At 46.7% G+C, this 23,710-nt stretch overlaps 1 pseudogene; it reads left to right on the top strand.

Moving 5' to 3' along the window:
• The first annotated feature begins 18,033 nt into the window (after positions 1-18,033).
• LOC132567571 (tRNA-specific adenosine deaminase 2-like) lies at positions 18,034-18,554 on the top strand (annotated as a pseudogene).
• The last annotated feature ends 5,156 nt before the right edge of the window (positions 18,555-23,710 follow it).

The raw sequence follows: 23,710 nt of genomic DNA, 5'->3' as shown, positions 1-23,710 counted from the left end.
GGTGGAGCCAGGAGACTTTGGGGCAGAGCCAGGAACAAGGGCGTGACAAGCATAATTGAACTCCAAGGGAGTTCTGGCCATCACATTTAAAGGGACAGCACACCTTTTTAAATGCCTTCCTTCCATAGGAAATAATGAAGGATAAGGGCACCTTCTTTTGGGGCTCATAGAATTGGACCCCATGGTCCAATCTTTTTGAAACTTGGGGGGTATTTTGAGGAGTGGCACTAGTTGCTATACTGAATTTTTGGTGCCTCTACCTCAAAAAACAGCCCCCCCCCCAGAGCCCCCGATGCCTCTAGATCAATTCCCCATTATACCCTATGAGAATCGATCTCCACATAGGGAATAATGAAGTGCACAGCAGACATTTCCCTCCCCCCTCCCCATTTCTGGCGACTCTGAAGTGAAGGATTGGCATCTCTACTCACGAGTTGCTGCCAACTTCTTCAAAGTAACACAGACACACCATCCCAAGAGGAAGCCTTTCCAATTGGAGACTGAAGCCTTCAGAGGTGGAAAGTCACATGGTGACTGTGGGGGTGGGGCTTCCCCTCGCCAGCCAGCTGACTTGGGGTGGGAAGGAGCCTGGGAAAGCAGGAGAACTGCCACTGGGACCTGGGGATTGGCAAGCCTAGGTTTAAGAGTTTCCATCTTTTGGTACCAAAGATGGTTTCTGCTCCCAGAATGTCATCAAAGTCAACAGTTTCTTGATTTTTCAGCGTGCACCTGCTAGGGTTTTCCTAGTAACCATAAAAAGCACAGACAAACGGATCTAGCAGTACTCTTCTGAGATCCTGAAATGCCTTCCAAAATACTGATGGGCCTGTTTATTTACTGCATTTGTACCCCATCATTCTCCCAAGCAGGGACCCAGATTGGATTATATAATTTTGTTCCCATCCATTTTATCCTCACAACAACCCCTTGAGGTAGGTTAGGTTGAAAGTATGTGAGTGGCTCAAGGTCACTCAGCAAGCTTCCATGTTAGAGCAGGAACTCGAAGCTGAGTCTCTCAGAACTTAGTCTGACACTCTAGCCAGTACACCATGCTGGCTCTCAAATCTGAACTGGTTTATTTTTGAAGCCATTGGTATTTCTTTGTAACTGGATGTATGGCATATGAACATTCCTAGATTCTATGCTGCTAAAGCTTATGATTCAGTCGCAGAGTGGCTGCTTGGCATTCAGAAGGTCCCAGGTTCATTCCTGAGCATCTCCACTTGAAAGGACCAGGTGACGAGTGATGGGGGAAAAAACCTCAACTTGAGACTTTGGACATCTGCTGCCAGTCTGAGTAAATAATACTGACCTGATTTACAGCTTCATGTGAGTTCATATAATCTTTCTTTATAGCCAGTGTGGTGTGGTGGTTAAGAACGATGGACTCTAATTTGGAGAACCGAGTTTTATTCCCCACTCCTCTGCATGAAGCCTGCTGGGTAACCTGGGGCCAGTCACAGTTCTCTCAGAACTCTCTCAGCCCCACTTGCCTCACAAGGTGCCTGTTGTGGGGAGAGGAAGGGAAGAAGATTTTTGTAACCCGCTTTGAGACTCCATAGGATAGAGGAAAAAACTGGGTATGAAACCCAAGTCTTCTTCTAATAATAATGAGCTATAGGCATTGCTCATTAATTGGTGCTTTCTTACATTTTCTTTTTATATTCTCAACATGACTTAAAATTTAGTCATTACTAGGCAGATACAGTCTTGGCTGAGGGAAAATCATTATTCCCTCTGCAATTGAAGAAGGCAACCACATGGGGTATATGTATGTGTGTATGTTCTTTTTCAGCTCTTTTGGCTGACATCATTCAACATTCATAATACAGTATTTTAGCAACTGATGAAATTTTTCATTGCAGACCATTTTCACTGCAGATATTTTTATCCATTGGGCACATGGGTCATTTATCCTAAGTGTAGAGGAAGCCAATCAGCCTGCTGCTAGCCATCTCCATCACTGTTTCTGGCAGCTGTCCTCAATTATAATTTCTGGTCCAGGCAGCCATTTTGCTGGGTCCAGGCAGTTGCCAGAATGGTCGTTGTTAATTCGCCTTGATCCTTTCTGAGAAAAGGAGGGCTGCAAGTGCTCCATATAAATAAAGTATCAATGCATTGACCATGTTGGTATCAACTGAGAAGAACAGAGGAAGGTGAACAATATAGTTGGGGGATTCTGATCAAATCAGTTTATGTATAAGTGCCCAACAGAGATGGGAAAGAGTGTGTCGTCTGAAGGGGTGCACTGGTAAATCCAGGACTAGAAGAAAAGCAGTAATCTTGTGCCCACTAGAGGGCACTAGAAATAACAGGCTGCTTTTGCTGGTGCATGTGGAATGAGCAACTAGTGAAGGGAAGGAACTGGATCTAATTGGTTCACCATATATTTACTTAAATGTATTCCAATCTGCACAGCGCCAAGCACTGTAGTTGTGCTAAAAAGGGCATGTATTAATTTGTTCAAATACATGGGGGGGGGGAAGGGAGAACAAACTCTCATTTAACTGAAGAGCAAAAAATATTTAAAACAAGCTAAACTTGGACACTGTGGCTGAGTGAGGTGGGCTTTGGTTGCTGCCCTGGTTGAGAGTTTCTGCAATAAAGCAAATCATACAATTCTCATGCTTTTAGGAAGTTTTCAAAAACCTTGAAGGTCAGGAAAATACATTTCTTTTTTCTGTTTTAAAGAGGGCCCATGACATACTGTGTGTCTTTCCTCAAAAGTCAAAAGATTGCAAGTTTGAGCAGAAGAAAGGGCGGGAGGAGTATTACTGTTATTATCGTTATAATTTTTACTTGAGTCCCTTTCTCCTAATCTGCCTTGAGTTTCTTTCTCACTGGGACTCAAGGCAGGTTACAGGTATGATAAAAAATTTCAGTCAATCAGTAAACAGATTACAAAATATGATAACAACAGGCAATCAATGAACAGATTACAAAACATGACAACATTTGAATCTAACAGCAAATATTTATAGTAAGATAAAAATGCAAATGAGCTGGGATTGTAGAAGGGGGGGGGCAAGCAATTCATGTGAGCATATGAAGGCAACAGGACAATCAGTGTGGGAAAGACCTTATCCCTAATGAATGTCACCTCCTGAGCTGAACACTGCAGCTTGGCTCCTTTTCTTCCATTTAGAATTATCCCCCCACGATGGTACTTATGGTGGAAAGGCAGATGGGGGGGGGTGATTTTTGAGTGGAGCAAGGGCCAAAGAGTGTCAAGTCTGCTTCAACTCTGGTCAAGCCTGTATCTTTGGTTCAGGGGAATCTTTGGTTCAGGGGAAAGCATTCTGGGTAAAGCCATACTGTATGCCAATGCTGCTAGCTATACTCCCCCCCCCTCCTTTCCTGTCTTTTGTTATGTAGTTTGCTCTGTAATGGGAGTATGTGAAAGAGATAATAGTGCCTTCTCAGACTGGGCAATGGGGGAGAGGCGCCTTGCCCAAGGCCAGCCGGCCTGAGAACGATTTGTAACATCAATGTGTGAATGTACCCTGCATAGTACCCCCTCCCTAAAGAATTTCTTTGAAGAAACACCTTATATGATTATCCTTACTGTATGTTCCCCAGTCTCTCAATCTCCTAGCTGTTGGATACAATGATTTCAATAAACTAGAAACTTTTTATCAAAAGGTCTCGTTATTGAGTCAGCCGACTTGACAAAGAGTTAAGCAGTCTTGTTCTTTTTCCTCCACTAACACTTTCAGACCAACCTCCTCCCTAGGACTGCCAAACCCCTGGCCCGGGCGGGGGTTCCCCTGCCCGGGAGGTTCCCAACCCACTGGCCCACATTGGGCCTGTGGGGGGAACCTCCCCTTATGATGCCGGTGTGATGACATCACCCGGAAGTGACATCATCGTGTCAGTGATGGTGCACAGCGGCCACTCTGGGTATTTCTGGGAAAACACTATGGTTTTCCTGGACGCTCTATCCATTTGGGAAGGAAAACTCTATGGTACCATAGGTTTACACCACCATAGGTACCATAGAGGTTTTCCCTCCCAAATGGCTAGAATGTCCAGGAAAACCATAGAATTTTCCTGGAAACGCCTAGAGCGGATGTGTGTGCCATAACCGGTGCAATGACATCACTTCCAGGTGACGTCAATGCATCACGCGCATGCGAAAGTTCCCCACTCCGGGACTTGGCAACCCACCTCCTCCCACAACTGATTTCAATTTTTAAAAAATGGGTGCAAGATACGTGCTTGTCCATAAAAGCCTGGGATTCTAATGCTCCAATCCAAAACCTAATCTGTGAGGCTAAATGATGACCAGGATATTATTTGGTCATGCAAAAAGCCTGCTCATCACTTCAGTATCACATCCTTTGAGGCCGACACCAGACTGGCCATTGAACCTACTGGGAAATTTCTCAGTGAATCACTTCCCTTGAGGGTCACTGGTGGCCCAACACAAACAGAGGCAACCACAACCACTCAGCCAGTGCCTTGGAAGCTGCTTGGCTTAGACCCTGCATCAGCTTGGTCACTGGTGTCAGCTCATCAAATGTTTGCAGGAGAAGACAATGGGTAAGCAAATACCTATTGTTTGCCCCACTTGCAGTGGAGCTGGCTTGTAGCCCCACAAGCACTGCTAAGCTGGGCTTGCCAGGCCCATTTGCACTTTGCACTCTACTCCTGACATCCACAGTGACTGTAGAAATAAGTCCATGAGCTGGATGAGTAGATGTAGATGTGTGTGTCTGTGGGGGGAAAGCTTGCCTGATATCTCCCTAGTTCACATTGTAGCCTACAGTGCAACTGTAAAGGCCAATGAGAAAAGAGTGTAAAAACACCCTACCCCCTGAAAAGTAATCAAGAAACAATACTTTGTGAGCCAGCTGTACCTTTCCTTCGGATCAAGTGTTTGGTCTGCTGTTGTGGCCAGAGTGACTGTCTCTGCACTCCCCAAAGTAGGGACAATTGCCAGGGGTTGTTTAGCCCTGACAGAAATATTGCCAAGTAGGTAGTGCTTTGACCTGTGGGATGACACTGTTGTGACCAGGGCCAGAGCATTAGTTAGACTCTAGGTTGGCACTGGCACCACATTCAGCAACTCAACAGCTGAGAATCCCAGCATGACTCAGTATGTTTACAATGTGCTGTGTTGTATAGGACAGAACCCAATGCATGTCTCACATTCAGAAGCTTAGTTATCATTCCAAAGATCTGGATCTGTGAGGGAGGGCAGGGACACAGCTGCGCCATCAGGAGGGATGAGTTGAATGGCAGGGGAAGAGAAAAGACAAGGGGGATTCCTATCAGACTCCCGGCTGTGGCAAGGGCATGGATGTGAGGGTTCTTCACAGAAGAGTCAGATGCATTGTGTGCCAACCCAAAAGAAGTGTGAGAGATCTTGCTATGCTAAACTGGGCCTAGTTATCTCTTTCCCTCCCTGTGCGCCTGTCACTGCATGAGTCAGATTGCATGTATAGATGCATAACTAGAACACCAAAGAACCATTTTGTGACTCCTCTTAAAACCCTTTTGACTTCCTTCAAAATTCTTCAGCTGTTGGACCTCCACGTTAGTTTCATATTTTGCTTTAGACAAAAATTTAGAGGCAATCTAGCCATGGATGTTTCCTGGAAATCACTTCAAGCTTGTTAGAACTGTTCTTGCTCACCCAGAGAAGAACAACGGTCTTTCAAATGTTATTTGAAGTGATTTTTTTGTGTGTGACAATTTTAATTTGTGCTGTTCAAAGCCTGGTAAATCTTGTAATCTGTGGCCCACCATTCCCGGCAACCAGCCCACTCTATGTAAATTTCCTCTGATCTCTGCACCACCAGTACTTCTGCCACCCTGTACCTGTCGAGCTCTGCAAGCCTGACCCAGAATATATAGAATCACTTTCTTGCTCATTACCTTTACCCTAGCACAGACTGCCCTTCCCTCAGGCAGCCATGAGTGATGCATGTATTTAAAACATTTTAGCTCTGCTTTTCTACAGTCACTCAGAGCAGCTTAAAACCTCATTAAAAAGTTTTACAAACCACTACAATAAAATCACTGACAAGGGAGATAAAATGTAAGAATTATAGGAAATTGATTCCTTCCCTCCAGTCAAATCCACTTTACAGGTAGCATACTAACCCCCCTCCCCCAGTGTAGAAGAAGAAGAAGAATTGCAGATTTATACCCCACCCTTCTCCCTGAATCAGAAAATCAGAGTGGCTTACAATCTCCTATGTCTTCTCCACCCACAACAGACACCCTGTGAGGTGGGTGGGGCTGAGAGGGCTCTCACAACAGCTGCCCTTTCAAGGACAACTCTTGCAAGAGCTATGGCTAACCCAAGGTCATTCCAGCAGGTGCAAGTGGAGGAGTGGGGAATCAAACCCAGTTCTCCCAGATACTAGAGCAGGGCTCTCAGTGATGGGGGTGGGCACAAACTGGAAAAATGTGGTTCAGTTTGTGGATTGTGGTGTACCCTGTTTGTGAACCAAGGGCCATCACAAACTTTTAACCACCTCATGAACCTTCCTGGGGGACACCTTCGGCAGGGGGGGGGGCATAACTCAGACTCTGTACATTCAATCCTAATCAAACTTGGAGAGCATGTAGAGGAGCATGGAGGGAGAGGTCCCCTCTAGTCTCTAGTTTGCACAAAATCTGTTCTATACCCTCTTGAACCTTCTGAACCTGTGCCTGTAAAAATGACCAAGGTTCAGGAGGGTATACAACAGATCCTAAGCAAGCTAGACACATCAGAGTCCTCCCCTCCCATGTTCCCCTACATATTCTCCAAAAAGTTGTTGCTTTGAAGCTTTGTAAACATTTTGATTGCGCAGATACAGTCTGTCTGGAAATGCCTCTGCTCACTAACCTGCATGAACCTCCACAAACAGCTTGAAAGCTTGTGGAAAATTTGTGCTGATTGACCTGCCACACACATGACTTCACAAAATATAAACCACCCAAAATCCATCATGAATTTTAGTTTGTGAGCCAGTTTGTGCCCATCCCTACACAGTGTCTTGTAAAAGGTTCACATGGGCAGAAGCAATGCCAAAGTATTGATGGTCTCAGGTCACAGTGGACTTTAAAGACAAAAACAGCAACCAGTGTACTTGGCATAGAACAGAATAGAGTGGCGCAGAGTGTTAAAGCTGCAGTACTGCAGTCCTAAGGTCCGCTCATGACATGAGTTCGATCCCTGGCAGAAGCTGGGTTTTCAGGTAGTTGGCTCAAGGTTGACTCAGCCTTCCATCTTTCCGAGGTTGCTAAAATGAGTACCCAGATTGCTGGGGGGAAAGTGTAGATGACTGGGGAAGGCAATGGCAAACCACCCTGTAAAAAATCTGCCGTGAAAACGTTGTGAAAACAATGTCACCCCAGAGTCGGAAATGACTGGTGCTTGCACAGGGGACCTTTCCTTTCCTCCTGGCATATTTTCCATCAAGTGAGCTGCAGGTTTCTGCACAAGCTGTAACTTCTAAGCTATCCTCAAGGACAGTCCCAGCTAAGGTGTCACGTTCTTAGGGCGCAGGCAGGCAGGAATCCAAAGCCAGTCCAAGGTCAAAGTCCAGGATGTCAAGCAGGAGCCAAGTCACCAATGCAGAATCACAAACCGGAATCAGAAGTCAATGTCCAAAAGCCAAAAGGTCAAGGTGACAAGGAAATCAAGCAGGTCAGGATCAGGAATCAGGAAGGAGCGTGGATACAAGCCAGAGAATAGACTTGTAGCTTCCACAAGGTTACCAGGTCCTGGGTGGGAGCTATATGGGAGTCTCAGCCTGCTCCCTGGGTGGCAGTGACTCTGCTAGAACTCAGGGCTGAGAGATCTGAAGCATCGGTGTGCCTCATGTCATCACTCTGAAAGTTCTTTCCAGGGCCTGCTTCAAACTCTTGAGATGGGAGGAGGAGAGCTTGGAGGAAATTGATCGTCAGCAGCTGACACTGGTGCCTGGAGAGTGATTGATGGGCCAGCTGCTGTTTGTTCAGCTGAGGAACGGGCTAGCAACTCTTCCAGGTCTGTTAACCCTTCCAGCTCCTCCTCGTCAGGGCTCATGAAATAAGGATGATTACAATAGTGAGAACATGTGATTACAAAGGCTTGGGATAACTGTTTTGTTAAGAACATAAAATCATGTTGGATCAGGCCAATGGCCCATCCAGTCCAAAACTCTGCATCACACAGTGGCCAAAAATTTTATATATATATATATATATATATATACACACACACACACACACACACACTGTGGCTAATAGCCACTGATGGACCTCTGCTCCATATATTTATCTAACCCCCTCTTGAAGCTGGCTATGCTTGTAGCCGCCACCACCTCCTTTGGCAGTGAATTCCACAAGTTAATCACCCTTTGGGTGAAGAAGTACCTCCTTTTATCCATTCTAACCCGACTGCTCAGCAATTTCATTGAATGCCCACGAGTTCTTGTATTGTGAGAAAGGGAGAAAAGTACTTCTTTCTCTACCTTCTCCATCCCATGCATAATCTTGTAAACCTCTATCATGGCACCCCACAGACAACGTTTCTCCAAGCTAAAGAGCCCCAAGCGTTTTACCCTTTCTTCATAGGGAAAGTGTTCCAAACCTGTAATCATTCTAGTTGCCCTTTTCTGCACTTTTTCCAATGCTATAATATCCTTTTTGAGGTACGGTGACCAGAATTGCACACAGTATTCCAAATGAGACTGCACCATCGATTTATACAGGGGCATTATGATACTGGCCGATTTGTTTTCAATTCCCTTCCTAATAATTCCCAGCATGGCATTGGCCTTTTTTATTGCAATTGCACACTGTCTTGACATTTTCAGTGAGTTATCTACCACGACCCCAAGATCTCTCTCTTGGTCAGTCTCTGCCAGTTCACACCCCATCAACTTGTATCTGTAGCTGGGATTTTTGGCCCCAATGTGCATTACTTTGCACTTGGCCACACTGAATCTCATCTGCCACGTTGACGCCCACTCACCCAGCCTCACAGATCCCTTTGGAGTTCCTCACAATCCTCTCTGGTTCTTACCACCCTGAACATTGTGGGCTATCTGCAATGTGTCAGATGTAAAGTATTCTTGGCCACTGTACCTATCTGCTTATCCAACTGCAATGCAGGATCCCAGAGTAAACCTGAAGTGTGTATTTGCTCTAGTAGGGAAACACATACTACTGGAAGCAGGAAGAATATAAATTCTTGATCCCAACCAGTATCATTGTCATTTTATCTAGATTCAAAGCCCACATGTCAACTCTTATCATTCTTACCATGATTTCTAGCCAATAGCTCAGAAGCATGGCAACTTCTCCTGGCTGCTTAGTTACAAAACTACACAGTTGGATGTTATCATCCTGTTGATGGCACTCAGTTCAAGAAGACCTCTCCCACCAATAATACAGGTGATGAAACTGGCCCCTGTGACCAACTCCTAATCTCAAGTGGGGTCTGGGCTCTGCTGTGAACTGCTGTGTGGATAACTGGTGAAGGGCAATTTGTGAAAACTTGAACCTGGAGAAATCAGGAAGTACTCCTCTAATGAGAGAATCTTTTCTTCTTTTGTGACACAGTTATTATGCATTTGAACATATTGGATGGTAAAATGGGCTGGGAAAGTGCTGACAGATGGGAGACACCTCAGAAGGACCTGAGCAAAATTTCCACTACTGAACCATGGCTGTTGCACCTAGTATCTGCACACCTTGCTGGCAAAAAGATCTCACATAACTCATCTAATGTATACTATGTCTGAAATATTTTAGTGTCTGGGGACAGAGATATATATTATAAGGAAACTGTATGATATCTAAAAGTGAAAAGGGTCTTTGAAAGCTTCTTCACATGATACCTAAAGCAGACCCAGTCAGAAAGGTACTTACACTCAGGTAAACTCAGCTTTTGGAACCTGATTGCAACAGCCGCACAAGAAAGAGCTTGAAAACCCAGCAAGAAGCAGAATCTGAGTGGCAGGAGATGCCCCAACCATTATCATTCCTACCAGTGAGAAGACTTCATCTCTGAATACAGTTCCACTATCCGTCTTCCCAATCTGCTGTGTACCAAACCAGTCCAGAGTGAGGAATGCAGTGTGGGCTGAGTATAGTGTGGTTTGCTGTGGCTGGATGAAGGCCTCTTCCTCAGCACTGGAGAAAACCATCTTTTTTTGCATCAGCGCTTTGACCCAGCCTTGAACCAGCTCACTGCATTCTGGAATTTGAAACACCTGTGGAGTTGAGATTTCGCAAACTGCGATCACAACAAATACAGAAGGATTCACTAGATTGGCCATTATACTGCCTCCCCCCTTCCACAAATGGCACCGCAAGGTGGCTATACCAAGACCAAAGAGACATGTGCATCATTCCTTGGTAAACCACTCACGATGGATACTTTTTCTACTTCAAAGCATACAGAAACTCACAGGCCAGAATCCAACAAAGAGACAAGCATTTTAAAGCTTTGAAATCAATTGTGGCTTAATCACACTTAACTCTATGCTGGCTTACAGCCACAGTCTCTAGCTCTTTTAAAATGACATTCTGCCCTTAAGTAGGAATTGACAGAATGGGGGAAATTAATCCATTTAACCTGTCTTTAACCTCCCTGCTTAGAAGGGTGGTCCAGACTTGTTGATGGAGAGCTAATCTGTGGTAAATGATGTTGAGCATGCATCCTCTAAGCGAAGGGTCCTAGCTTAGTGGTAGAGCATCTGTTGGGCATGCTGAAGGTTCCAGAGTCAGTCCCTGGATCTTCAGGTGGTAGGTGATAGGAAAGATTGCCACCTGAGAGCATGGAGAGCCACTGCCAGACAGATAGGTAATACTGACTTCAATAGAGCAATGGTCTGAGTCAGTATAAGGCAGTTTCATGTGCTAGATCCCAAGATCCATGATGCAAGGATAAAGCTGCTTGTGGAGGGACTGGGAGAACAAAATTCAGGGGGTCCAAGTCAGTTGGAGAAGTGTCCATGAAGCCAGCATTATGCCGCATCCAGCTGAATACATTTCCAATTATTTTCCTTTTGATGCAGTTATTGGCATAGCCACTAGGGACACAGGGAAGTCTGAGCACAGTAAAAGGCACTCTGCCTGCTGGGCAGCCTTGCCTTTCCGCGAGACTGAAGCAAAGTGGTAGTTAGTGTGCTGCAGCTAGATAAAACAACCTTCCCCTCACTTTTACTTAATTTCTCTTCCTCTTTTCCATTCTTTTCTAATTCATTTTTCTCTTCTTCTACTATTTTTTATGACCCACCTCCATTTATTTCCAAGTCTTTGTCTTCCCATCCCTATCTTGCTTGTACTTAATAGTAGAACAGCAGTTAAGTAGTACAGTGTACTAAACAGTAGTACAGTTAATATTATGAACAGAAGGGGGGAAGGTAATGTTACCCCATGATTGAAGAAAGTAGTAAAAGGATGTTTCCCTCCTCTTCTTCTTTTTACATGGTGTTAATGGAGGATTTATCTGTATTAGTGGTTGCTGTGCATGTGGAACAGAAATTAGAACTCCCAGTTCAGGCACTGGGTTGTTATATTATTGCATTAGTGGAAGATATACTAACCTTTGTAAAGGCTACTTTGCCATATGACAAGTAATACAATCTTTTTAATGTCATTAAAATTACATTTATAACAAATGTCATACCCAGTCTTTCTCCTCAATGGAGACCTAGAACTGTATTGCTCTCCTGTTCTCCATTTTATCCTTGCAACAACCCTGTGAGGTAGGTCTGGCAGAATGTGTCACCCAGCAACCTTTCATGGCAGTTGGGCCCCTGAGTATTAGACACATATGACAGGTAGCTTAAAAACTCTCTTATTACATATTGCTTATCCAGAAGATAATCTGGTTCACAGTCCTGTTCTAATTGCAGTTTACATCACCGTTCTGGGGTTGGTGACCTGTTTCCAAATGTGTAGCATTATTCTTGCCACAAACAAAGATCCCTAGTTTCCATTGCAAATAACATTGGGTGGGGGTGTCTGTCTCATCTGGGCCAGGATATTCCCATGACATTGAATTTTGGCCGTGGAACTCCCCCAATCATCGAGAAGCTGGTGGCCAATTTTGAGTCTTTTAGCTTTATTCTCTGATGATTTATGCCTGCCATAAATGGACAGGTGGCTAGACCAGCCGGTTCTTTTATTCTTGTAGCTTCATGGTGACAGCAAGCCAAGTGATTTGTTTTGTTATGATATTTGGTTTGGATCAGGGTCATATGAGGGAGGGGAGGTGGATCTTTGTTTGGGGGGTCCATGGTAGCTCTTGGCAGCTCTGGCAGGGATCACAGATCTTTCACATTCTTCTGTTCCCAGCTTTCTCTAACCCCAGGAAAGTTTATTCCTGGGTTATAGGACATGCAGGTTTGGAGGCTGCAGTGGAGAGACTGAAGGAGGTGAAATCACACCTTTTTTCATCTTTTATCGGTAAAGCTGCAGAAAGAATGATTTCCTTGCCTTCCATCTCACCTCTGCAATCTCCCAACCTAGATGGCTCTTATTCCACATAGGTATTGCAAATCTGGATATAAACTTTCCAGGGGTTGGAAAGGACTGCTGTAGAGAGGGAAATGTGGGATTCAGTGCTAAATCTAAAGAACTGCCAGTACCAGCTTTTGTAAAAATGTAATGTAAGAGAGAGACATTAACAATGGCTGTTTGGACTATCAGAGAAGGGAACAGTACTGCATTCCAAGAGTTAGCCTATACAGGATGTTAGTCCGTACCCTGGCGTGTCAATCAAACATTGTTACCTGGGCATGCAACCAGGTCCTCAGGAAGAGGCTATTTCTGCACATTTTAGAAGAGCATCTGTTCCCTTCACTACAGGCTCCATTGAGTCTCCCCTGAGCAAGTACGGCTGGAAATACTGTGTCTGAGCGCAGGGAAAGGGCTTGTTGCACATTCCTTGAGAGGTGATGTGGGGGCGGGTGGAGTCAGCCTAGCATCTTGGGGCAGGATAAGAGCAGCTGCTCCAAAATATGTTGCAACTTGTCATTGTCAACAAAGCAATAATATATGCTAAGTGGGTGGAAGCAGCAGGGACCTTCGTCTTGGGGAAAGAAAGGTGGCAGATGAAAGCCCAAGACAAGGAAGGCAGAGTGATTGCTTTACATACTATTGGGACAAGTGAGAGAGGGGGGTGGTACAGAAGTTTGACAAAGAGAAAGCAACAGGCCATACAGCAAGGAAAGGCAAAGACAGACACATTTCTAGAGCAATGGCGTTGCTCTAGAAGCATCTCACTGCATTCAAGCCCAGCATCTCTCTCCTCTCCACTTGAAGCTCTGCAAAAACAAAAACAAAATGGGTCTTGTGAGTTTTTAGCAGAGCCAATTTTTTAATCCCTCTTTTATCTCCTTAGCCTAGGGTTACCATATTTTGAAAAGCAAAAAAGAAGACATATTTCCCAACTGATTACTTCAAACAAGTGGTCACTATGAGAAGTATAATTTTAAATACTCCTACTATTTAAGCTATGATAATTGCTACTAATTAGGAAGATTCCTAACCTTCCAACCCAAAAAGGAGACATTTCTAGCACTTTAAAAAAAAAGAGCCCAAAAGATGATGAAGACAAAAAAAAGAGGACTTGTCCTCTAAAAAGAGAACATCTGGTAACCCTACCTAAGACTCAAGGTGGCTAACAAAGCAACAATAAATTGTTAAGTCATGAAACACAATAAAATACTCCAGCAGGAAAATAAAAACACCTAAGATCAAAACAATACAGCAAAAACACTTTATTCTTCAAATTCCCTTTGAAATAACAATGTATTATATGCCTTCCTGAATGCAGGAAATGATCTTACCCTCTGAACACACTCTGGTAAACTATACTACTGTTGATAGGCTGTTACCTCATTGTAACGTACTGAGATAGGAGACGTTGGTAGGGCAACATGCTTTAATGGAGGCACGTTACAAGAGAGAGAACACGCGGGCCGGGCCCCGCTTATATACAATATCCCGGAACAACCTCCCTGGCTGGCCAGCCCAATCCTGGCCAGTTAAACTTCCTGCCACAGCCTGTGATGGGCGGGGTGTTCCGCGCCCTGTGCGGAGTCGCCTGGGGGCAGCCCAGTCGCCTCTGCACATGGCCGCGTTTGCTTGGTCTATTGTCCTTGCGTTATATCGTAATGGCATCCTAGCGATACACTACACCCCTCCCCCCCAGTCTTTGTACATAGTCCCTTAGGTAGGCGGGCGGCCGGCGCTCCCGGGTTGATCGACTGGGGGCGGCTTGTGGTGTAGGTGCTGTTTCGGCGGCGGGAGCCTCCTCAGGGAGCGATGCTGCTGCAAGCCGTAGGTCGACCTCTGGGGGTTGCTCGGGCTCCGCCAGTCCTGAGTGTTCTTGAGTGAGCGGGGTCAGTGCCGGCGCGATGGTCTCCGGCTGACCCATCGCGGGCTCTCCTCCGGGGGATGCCTCCTCCACGTCGGTTGGCACTTCCGGTAAGGTGCGGCGACGCAGTTGATCGATGTGCCGCCGAAGGGTCTGGCCCCCCTCCATGGCTACCTCGTAATGGTGGGTCCCAATTACCTGCCGCACCCGACCCGCCACCCACATGGGTCCCTGGGTGTAGTTTCGTGCGAACACGGGGTCCCCCGTGAAGAACCCACGGGCTGCCTCCCGGATCTCCGGGGACCTTCGGATGTCTGAGGCTCGGTCAGGGTGCAGCCTGTCGAGCCTCGTGATTAGTTTGCGCCCCATGAGGAGCTCTGCCGGGCTTACCCCCGTGACCGGGTTGGGGGTTACCCTGTTGTCAAACAGGAAGGCGGCTAGTCTGTGGTCCCAGTCGCCCTGCACAATCCGGCCCAGGGCTTCCTTGGTTGTTCGGACCATTCGCTCTGCCTGTCCGTTGGTGGCTGGGTGGAACGGGGCCGACCTTATGTGCCTGATCAGGTACCTCTGCAGGAATGCCTGAAATTCCCCCAAGGTGAAGGCCACCCCGTTGTCAGTGACTATAGTGTCCGGAATGCCGTGGGTGCTAAGGGCCCGCCGCAGTGCCCGTATTGCGGCGGCTGATGAAGTGGACGCTACTGGAATGACCTCCAGCCATTTGGTGTAGGCTTCCACCATGATCAGAAAGATCTGTCCCTGGAAGGGCCCCGCGAAGTCTAGGTGTAGCCTGGACCAAGGTTTCCGGGTGGTTTCCCACCGTGTGACCGGGGCGCTTGGTGGCTCGGGGCGTGACTATTGACATATGCTGCACCTCCGCACCCAGTTCTCGATCTCCTCGTCCATCCCCGGCCACCAGACGTAGCTCCTGGCTAGAGCCTTCATCCTGACTATACCGGGGTGGGTCTCGTGGAGTGACTCTAGGACTCGCTTTTGCAGCGGGGGGGGGGACCACCACCCTGCTTCCCCATAGGATGCACCCTTTGTGTGCTGCTAGCTCCTCTCTTCTCATTTTGTAGGGCTTAAATTCTTCCCCTATGTTCCCATCTGGCCACCCCCTCACCACCCAGTCGAGAACCCTTGCTAGTGTTTTGTTCTTCCCTGTAGCCCTGGCGACCTCCGCGGCGTGGAGGGGTTGCTCCGGGAGGGATTCGACCAACATGACCAGGTGTGCGGGGGCTGGGTCAGGTTCGGTGACTGGGAGAGGCAATTGGCTGAGAGCGTCCGCGTGGCCCATGGCTTTGCCGGCTCGGTGGACCAGTGTGTACGTGTATGAGTTGAGGAATTGGTTTCACCTCAACACGCACTGTGAAAGTATTTGGGGGGTTTGTCGGTCCGGGGCCAGCAAACCTAAGAGCGGCTTGTGGTCCGTGGCTATAGTGAACCTCCGCCCGTACAGATAATCGTGGAACTTCCGGACCCCCGCCACGATCGCCAGAGCCTCCTTATCTATCTGCGCGTAATTGCGCTCAGCTGGTGTCAGTGTGCGGGAGTAGTATGCAACCGGTACCTCCCTCCTGTCCGGGAGTTGGTGCCCCAGGACTGCCCCCACCCCATAAGGCGACGCATCGCAAGCCAGGATGATGGGGAGGCCCTCGTCAAAATGGTGGAGCACCGCGTTGGACACCAGGACGTCCTTGACCGCCTGAAACGCGGTGGCTTGTTGTTTGCCCCAAACCCAAGGAGTTTTTTTGTCCAGCAGCCAGTGTAGGGGTTCTGCTAGGGCTGCCTTGTGGGGTAGGAACGAGTGGTAAAAATTAAGCACCCCCAAGAAGCTTTGTAGCTCCGCTTTGCAGGTGGGGGCCGGGGTTTGCACGATGGCTCGGGTCTTTTCTTCCGTTGGGTGGATGCCAGCTGCGTCTACGGCGAAACCCAGGAATTTGGCCGGTCTTTCCGCAGCTCCGGCAGTCCCAGGTCCGGTACTGGCAGTCCCTTCTGTTGTGGGGGTCACCGCAGCTGGCGCACTTGGAGGCCGGCGGTCTCTCCGCCGCTGGGGATCTTTCGGGCGCTCGGGGGCGCTGGGGTGCTCGGTTGGGTGGCCCGGCTGGGTGGCGCAGCTGGTAGGCTTCTCCCTCTTCCGGGCGGTCGTGGTCCAGCTCCTCGTGGTGGACAGCGTCGGTCCGGGCCTTGGGAAAAGTCCTCGCGGTCCTCTCGAACGCCACGGCCTCGCTGAAGGCGCTCTGGAGGGTGAGCTCTTCCTTGGCAAAGAGCTTCTGCTGGAGCCTCTCGTCCCGGAGGCCCCACGTGAAGCGATCGGCCAGGGTCTCCTCTAGCTGAGGAAAGTTGCAGTTCCCTGCGATCCTGCGTAGGGCCGCCAAGTAGTCGGCAGCCGATTCCCCTGCAGCCTGGTCCCTTCTGTGGAAAAGGAACCAGTGGGCCACCCGTGAAGGCTGTGGCAAGAAATGGCCAGTGAGAAGTCTGGTGATGTCCGCGTAGGACTTCTCCGTGAGGCGGGCAGGGGCCGAGAGACCCTTGGCGATCTCGAATGTGGCCGCCCCGCAGATGCTCAGGAGAACGTCCCTCTTCATGCTGTCCTCGGTGATCTTGTTGGCCCTCAGGTAGCATTCCACCCGCTCCGAGTAGGACTCCCAGGCCTCGGGATTCACGGGGTTGAATGGCTCGATGTGACCGGTGGTTCCGCTCTGTTGAGCCATGCTGATGGCGGCGGCGGTCGCGGCCTGTGGGTTGCCCTGTCTCCACTGTAGCTGACGTGGCTAGAATCCCATCCTCGTCACCACTGTAACGTACTGAGATAGGAGACGTTGGTAGGGCAACATGCTTTAATGGAGGCACGTTACAAGAGAGAGAACACGCGGGCCGGGCCCCGCTTATATACAATATCCCGGAACAACCTCCCTGGCTGGCCAGCCCAATCCTGGCCAGTTAAACTTCCCGCCACAGCCTGTGATGGGCGGGGTGTTCCGCGCCCTGTGCAGAGTCGCCTGGGGGCAGCCCAGTTGCCTCTGCACATGGCCGCGTTTGCTTGGTCTATCGTCCTTGCGTTATATCGTAATGGCATCCTAGCGATACACTACACTCATTATGTCATTTTTTTTAATTCCTGTAGCGGTTTTACACTCTAAGAAGCCCAATTTTATTATTAAGGCAAGACAGTGAATGAATGGATTAACATTCTTGCCACCTTGTCTCAATTACAGAAGTAGGCAAGCCGTTTGAAGCATGGGGGGTTAAGGGAGGAACAAGTCTCACAGCTGAACCAATGTTCAGTTTGTTGGCATGTGTGCCGAAGGTCAAAGAAGCCAGATTCACTGTACGGCTGAGGGACATGCTGAATTCTCTTTTTTATAGTACATCTGCCTTCATCTTAAAGTGATGCTGAATATGCATGAGAGATTGTAGTTCAATCTTTATTAAATACCCCAAATCTCCATCCACCTTTTGTATTTAGTCATTTTATGAGGATCTCCATCCTAAAACTACCTATGGATGTGATTGTTTGTAAACTATTGGGATTGTAGTTAAGCAGAAAATATCTAGAAAATGTAGACTGACAATATCATTGTTAAAAAACACTATCAAGTATTTGAAGTCTCTGCCCCTTTCCCTGGATCCCATCTGGGTCCCAGCTCCATAAACACCACCATCCATTCCTTATCAGGCCTACAGGAACATGTACAGAGACATTCTAGGTAGGTGATTGCAGAAGAGACAGAGGCCTGGATGGATCAAGCCGTAAACATGGCTAAGGAAGCACTAGAAAATGGTGAGATGCCCATTGGCTGTCTCATGGTCTACAATAACAAGATCATAGGGAAAGAGAAAAATGAAGTGTATGAAACTAAAAATGCTACTCACTATGCAAAAATTGTGACAATTGATAAGATGATAGCCTGATGTCGTCAGCAGAACAAAGATCCCAAAGTGTTTTGGCATACAGTGTTATATGTCACTGTAGAGCCCTGTATAATGTGTGCAGCTGCCCCGTGCATGATGAAAACCCCACTTGTATACAGTTGCCAAAATGAACGGTTTGGAAGTTGTGATTCTGTTTTGAACACCTCTTCTGCTACCTTAACAAACACAGGAGAACCATTCCAGTGCATAGCTGGTTATCAATCAGAAGCTGTGGAAATGTTGAAAACATTCTACAGACAAGAAAACCCAAATGCACCAAAATCAAAGTTTAAAAAAAAGGAATGTGTTATGTGATTAGCTGTGGTGGAAGAATAACAAATCACCCATTATGTGATGCTTTCCTTCCCTTGGCTAGTTAACACTAAGATGTAGAGAAAGTCCTTTCTGTTCCTTTGTAGGATTTCATAATGTCTCATTTAAAAGTGTTAATGATGTTAAATGATCAAAAAAGAAAATGTAAAAAAAAACCAGTTTTAGTTAGTTATTCATTTTTATTAAGAATGGGCTGCTGGGAACTATCCTTTGGGATCTATTCTAATTGTACCATTGTTCGTTGCACATGGTAGTGTGCTGTGTTTATAGGGTTAGACCAATAAATCATATGGCGGTGATCGTCCACCTACAACTGAATTGGTACGAGCCTCCTGTTAAAACTGGCAGGCATTCAAACTGCTTTATGAGCCACATGAAATCGAATGTTGCCTGTTGATCCACCATGTCGTACTTTGGGGCACATGAGCAGGCACGGAGTACTTGACTCAGGTTTCTAACATATTTGAAAAGCTTTACTGTCTGTAGGCTGTGAGGAAGACAGGGCTCTTTGTTGGACACTAACAAAGCAATGCCCCTGATACTCCTCCTTCTGAGCCTTTTATATGCTTACATAGCCCTCAGTAAGGAGGGGAGAGGAAACTTGCAGTCATTCCCATCTGCCTGAATGGACCTTATGAGACTTTTATAGCAGCAATCTAGCCAGATTCATTCATGCCATTTAGGTCTTCTCCCATTCATGCTGTGGATGGGTGAACAAGAGAGGAGTTTTAATTTTGTTTGTATTGTGTTTACATATAATCACATTTCAGCCTCCCTGTACCTTACTGTGCATGTGTGATTTCAGTCTCACATTGGTGCTGCTCCTGCTAAGCTCCAAATCTATATCTAATGGGCTTGCATTATTATCAGTTTTTCTGCAACATTTAACACAAACTAACTAGCATTCGGTACAGTGGTACTCTGGTTGAAGGGAGGGGGTGTTAGACATACATTGAAGCACAGCCCTTATGGATGTTGATTTCCAAAAATGTCCTATTACTCTTTGTGTGGGAACAGGTGCTGGTCCGTTGCACAGATATTATTACAAGCAACAGGACCAGGAACAACACAAGAGGATGGAACAGGAAGATGACATAGAAGTAGGGTTGCCATGTCCAGTTCAAAAAATATCTGGGGACTTTGGGGGTGGAGCCAGGAGGCATTGGGGGTGGAGCCAGGAGAAAGGTTGTGACAAGCATAATTGAACTCCAAAGGGAGTTCTGGCCTTCACATTTAAAGGGAACGCACACCTTTAAATGCCTTCCCTGTGTTGGAAATAATGAAGTAGATAGGGGGCACTTTCTTTTGGGGGTCATAGAATTGGACCCAGTGGTCCAATATTTTTGAAACTTGGAGGGTGTTTTGAGGAGAGGTACTGGATGCTATGCTGAAAATTTGGTGCCTCCACCTCAAAAAACAGGGGCCCCCCAGAGCTCCAGGTGGATCAATTCTCCATTATTCCCTATGGGAATCAGTCTCCATAGGGAATAATGAGTGCCCAGCAAACATTTCCTCCCCCCCCCCCCCACACTTTCTGATGATCCTGAAGCCTCCAAACCAGGGGATCTCCTGCCCCCACTTGGGGATTGGCAACCCTACATAGAAGCTGCAGAAAGTGGAGAAGGAAGCGGCCAAAAGAAGGTGGAGAACTAAGGTAAAAGAAACAAATGGCAGACAAGAGTGCCCTAGGAGATCACATATTGCATAGCAGGGAGAGATTAAGAAAGGCAGAAAGCAATGGCACAAAGACATGATGAAAATAATAGATCTTCGTTTCTCTGTAAGAGGGACATGACATGTGCACGCAGTCTTTATTCAGATCAGGGCCATGCTGGGAAGAAAGAGGGAATTTAATCCCCCTCTCACCTGCACTCAATTTTACTAATCAAGACGAGGCTTTTAAATACTATTAGCAGGCCTCAGATTCAGCAGGCGCTCACAGGATCACAGCTCCTGGACCTTTCTGGGGGTTCCCCCTCTTCCTCCCCACCTACTTTGTCCATTGAATAGTAGGTGCAGCTGCATAACAACCCTGGATTAGGAGAGTTGGCAGCCAGCCAGCCACCAGGGGCCTTGCCACATCCCCAGCAGCCCTCATTAACCCCTGGAAAAGCCTGTGCCACCCTTTCTCCACTTCTTATGTGATTTTGGGAGGTGGGTGACTTGCTGGCCTTTTGACTTGGTGGTGGGGGTGGCCCAGGAGAGCAAGTGAGGTCTGCTTGGGCTGGCTGGATCTATAGCCAGCCCAAGCAGGCCTCCCTTGCCCGGGGCTCTCCTTTCTTGCATCAGGTTGCTTTTGGCTGGGGGGTGGCGGCATATGCTAATGGGTTATGTCAATAAGCTCTGCTACCTATTTTCCCACAAAACAACCCCTGACTATTAGTATTTCAAAGAAAGAAATATTGGTATTAATATTTTAAGAAGGAAAGTTGAGGTTTTTAAGGGAATGTCTTTTCCTTTAAAAGCTAACAGAAACTCAGGGAACCTAGATTTACATTGGCAAAATTAAACTCCCATGATCCTTTTTGATCATAGCCTTGATCCAAATCTGAGCTGTGTGTAGGTGTAATTTTTGTTTTACAGGCAGAGATCTTTGTCACATTTATTTGTGCCTTAAGACTGTCAACCAATTAAAGTTTAGTTGTTCACTGATTATATTCAAAAATATTTCCATAGTACCAAAACCTCAATACAGATGCCTTTTTGAAATGCTGAAAAAATTATAAACAAAACCCATCTTTTGTTATTAGAAGAAATAACTTCCTTTAATTCCCCTTTTCAGAAACCCATACCAAAGAAGCATGAACTAATCCTCCTCAGTCACTTCTTTGACCATTCAAATTTGCCATCCTTTTTAAGTAATTAGATTAAAGTTTATATCCTGCTGTCAAAGCTACGTTCTGAGCTTGAAGGGAGTTGAAATGTTACTGATAGATGGGAGTAAGATGTGCAGGACAGAGTTTCAGACTGACCAAGGGAGGGAGGGCGAGAACTTGAGGCTTTCATCAAAGAGACACAGAATTAAAAACTGTATATCTAGGCAGGCAACCAAACTCCTCCTTATTTCTGAGCTGTGCAAGGCTTATCAATTTGTTTCACAGAATGGTCCTAGGAAGCCTACAGATCAATCAATTCTATCATCCAAGTTTGGCGCATGAATGAACAGAGTGACAGGCATTGCTGTGAACCTCCAGAGAACTGGAGTACCTCGAGTTCACACCTCAAGACCTAAAGGCCAGCTTTGCTCCCTGCGGTTTTCTCAACAGCCCAAGTTGTTTAAAGACAGGGTTTAATTTTGCCCTCTGGCTATAATTCCCACTTGACTGTGAGTTTGTGAGCTGCCCCCACCAAGGGCCCTCCAGCCCTTCCTCCTCCCTTTAACACAAAAATGTCAGCCCATGACGGATTGGAACACGTTCGCCTCTCGCACACACAGTGTTGTCTTTGTGCTGTTACCATCAGTGGCCATCCATCATGGTCTAACCTGACAGCCGGCAGCAGAGCCCTAATCCCCCAGGCCAGCTTGAAATTACGCAGCTACAGGAGCCTCCTCCACACAGAGCAGCCTCATCTTGATGTGGAGGAAGGAGCTCCAGCTTTTCTGCTGCAGAGCAGGGATGCTCCATGGGTCCCTCAACCTTGCTGTGGACCCAGACAGTAAGCTAGCTAAGGGCTAGATTGCCTGCCATATACATGCATATAACATTTTACCTCAATAGATAAACACAGGTGCAGGGAAAATGCATGTTTTTGTGTGATTATCACACACACTTGTACATAAATTGGAAGACAGCACTATGAGACAATTGGGGAAGAAGACAGGAGAGGAGGAGAGAATTTGGTGAAATGAAAAAGGGATGAATGTGCAAACTCTGATAGTTTTAAGATGGGGAAACAATGCAGTTCTGTCCACAGTTACACAGAAGTGGGTTCCATTCACTTCAATGGGACTTACTACTAAGTAAGGGTTCATAGGATTGTAACTAAGGACTGGGTCCAGACGGACAGCTCAGGGCAGCAGCCTCCCTTCCCAGAAGAAATCTGGCAGAGGGGAAAGTCCCTTGGGGGCAGTCAGACTGTGCACGGCCTACTGTGCACGCTCTGGAGAAGTGGTCAGACCGCTCAAGCATTTGAGTGGGGCTGCCAGATGCTCCCCAGCCATTCAGATGGCCAGGAAAGGCAGCAGGGAAGTGTGGTGAAGATTTGCTACCACTTAGGAAGTGGTAGCTTTTAAAGCTGCTTCAACAACGGCAGAGGATGGGGTGAGCATGGGAGCAGGATTGTTGCCAGATGTGTGCTTCTGAATGTTCTTTATAAATCCATCTGGGGGCTGTCCCTGTGTTGCCTCAGAGTTGCTGTCTGGACCCAGCCTTATCCTGGAGGATAGAATAATGATGCAAAATATTAATATATACACACACCACTAAGGGATATTTGCAAGAAACATTACCAACCATCTGACAATTAGATGATGCAGCAATATACCCTCAAGAAGTCTGATGTTGCCTGCCTGGTTCAAGATGCACTTACAATGTAGAGTAAAAAACAGGCAGGGAAATGATCCAGACAGGAAAACACTGGCCAGAAAAGCCATTAGAGAATGCAGTGGTTTTTCATAAAAAGGAAGCATTTGTATTGTAATAAGCTATTCCTGGTTTCTGCTTTTACATATTTCTCTTTTTCGGTATTTTTGATTTTTTTGTGCATGTCTGTGTGCACATGTGCACACTGGGAAGTCATGGTAACCTCTGGTGACTGATCCCTACTCGGGGTCTGGAGGATATTCAGAGAATAAAGTCTGCCCCTGCCTCCAAGCTCTAGTATTCCAAGGAGGTCTTCCATCCAAGTACTTGCCAGAGTTGACCTGCTTAGCTTTGGAGATCTGATGAGATTGGACTGAGCTATTAGGGCTTTGATATTTCTTCACAAGTTCAGAGTCTGTCTTACATTTTTTGAAGGAAAGGTGGGATTCTTGCATCAAAAGGTAAAGATGTAAGCAAGTCCATCATCATCAAACATGGAACAGGAGCATCTCTGAAAGAAAAGTGTTTTGCTACCAGTAGTCAGAGCTTTGCTACTCTTAATCAGTCCACTCCCACTGGTGAAAAGATATCAAATAGTTCCCCTTTACTGCTCTCATTCTTTGAG

The sequence above is a fragment of the Heteronotia binoei genome, chromosome 2 (assembly GCF_032191835.1).
Source record: "Heteronotia binoei isolate CCM8104 ecotype False Entrance Well chromosome 2, APGP_CSIRO_Hbin_v1, whole genome shotgun sequence".
Classification (NCBI taxonomy): domain Eukaryota; kingdom Metazoa; phylum Chordata; class Lepidosauria; order Squamata; family Gekkonidae; genus Heteronotia; species Heteronotia binoei.
Note: the sequence above shows the minus strand (reverse complement) of the source record. Positions and strands in the feature narration are given on the sequence as shown.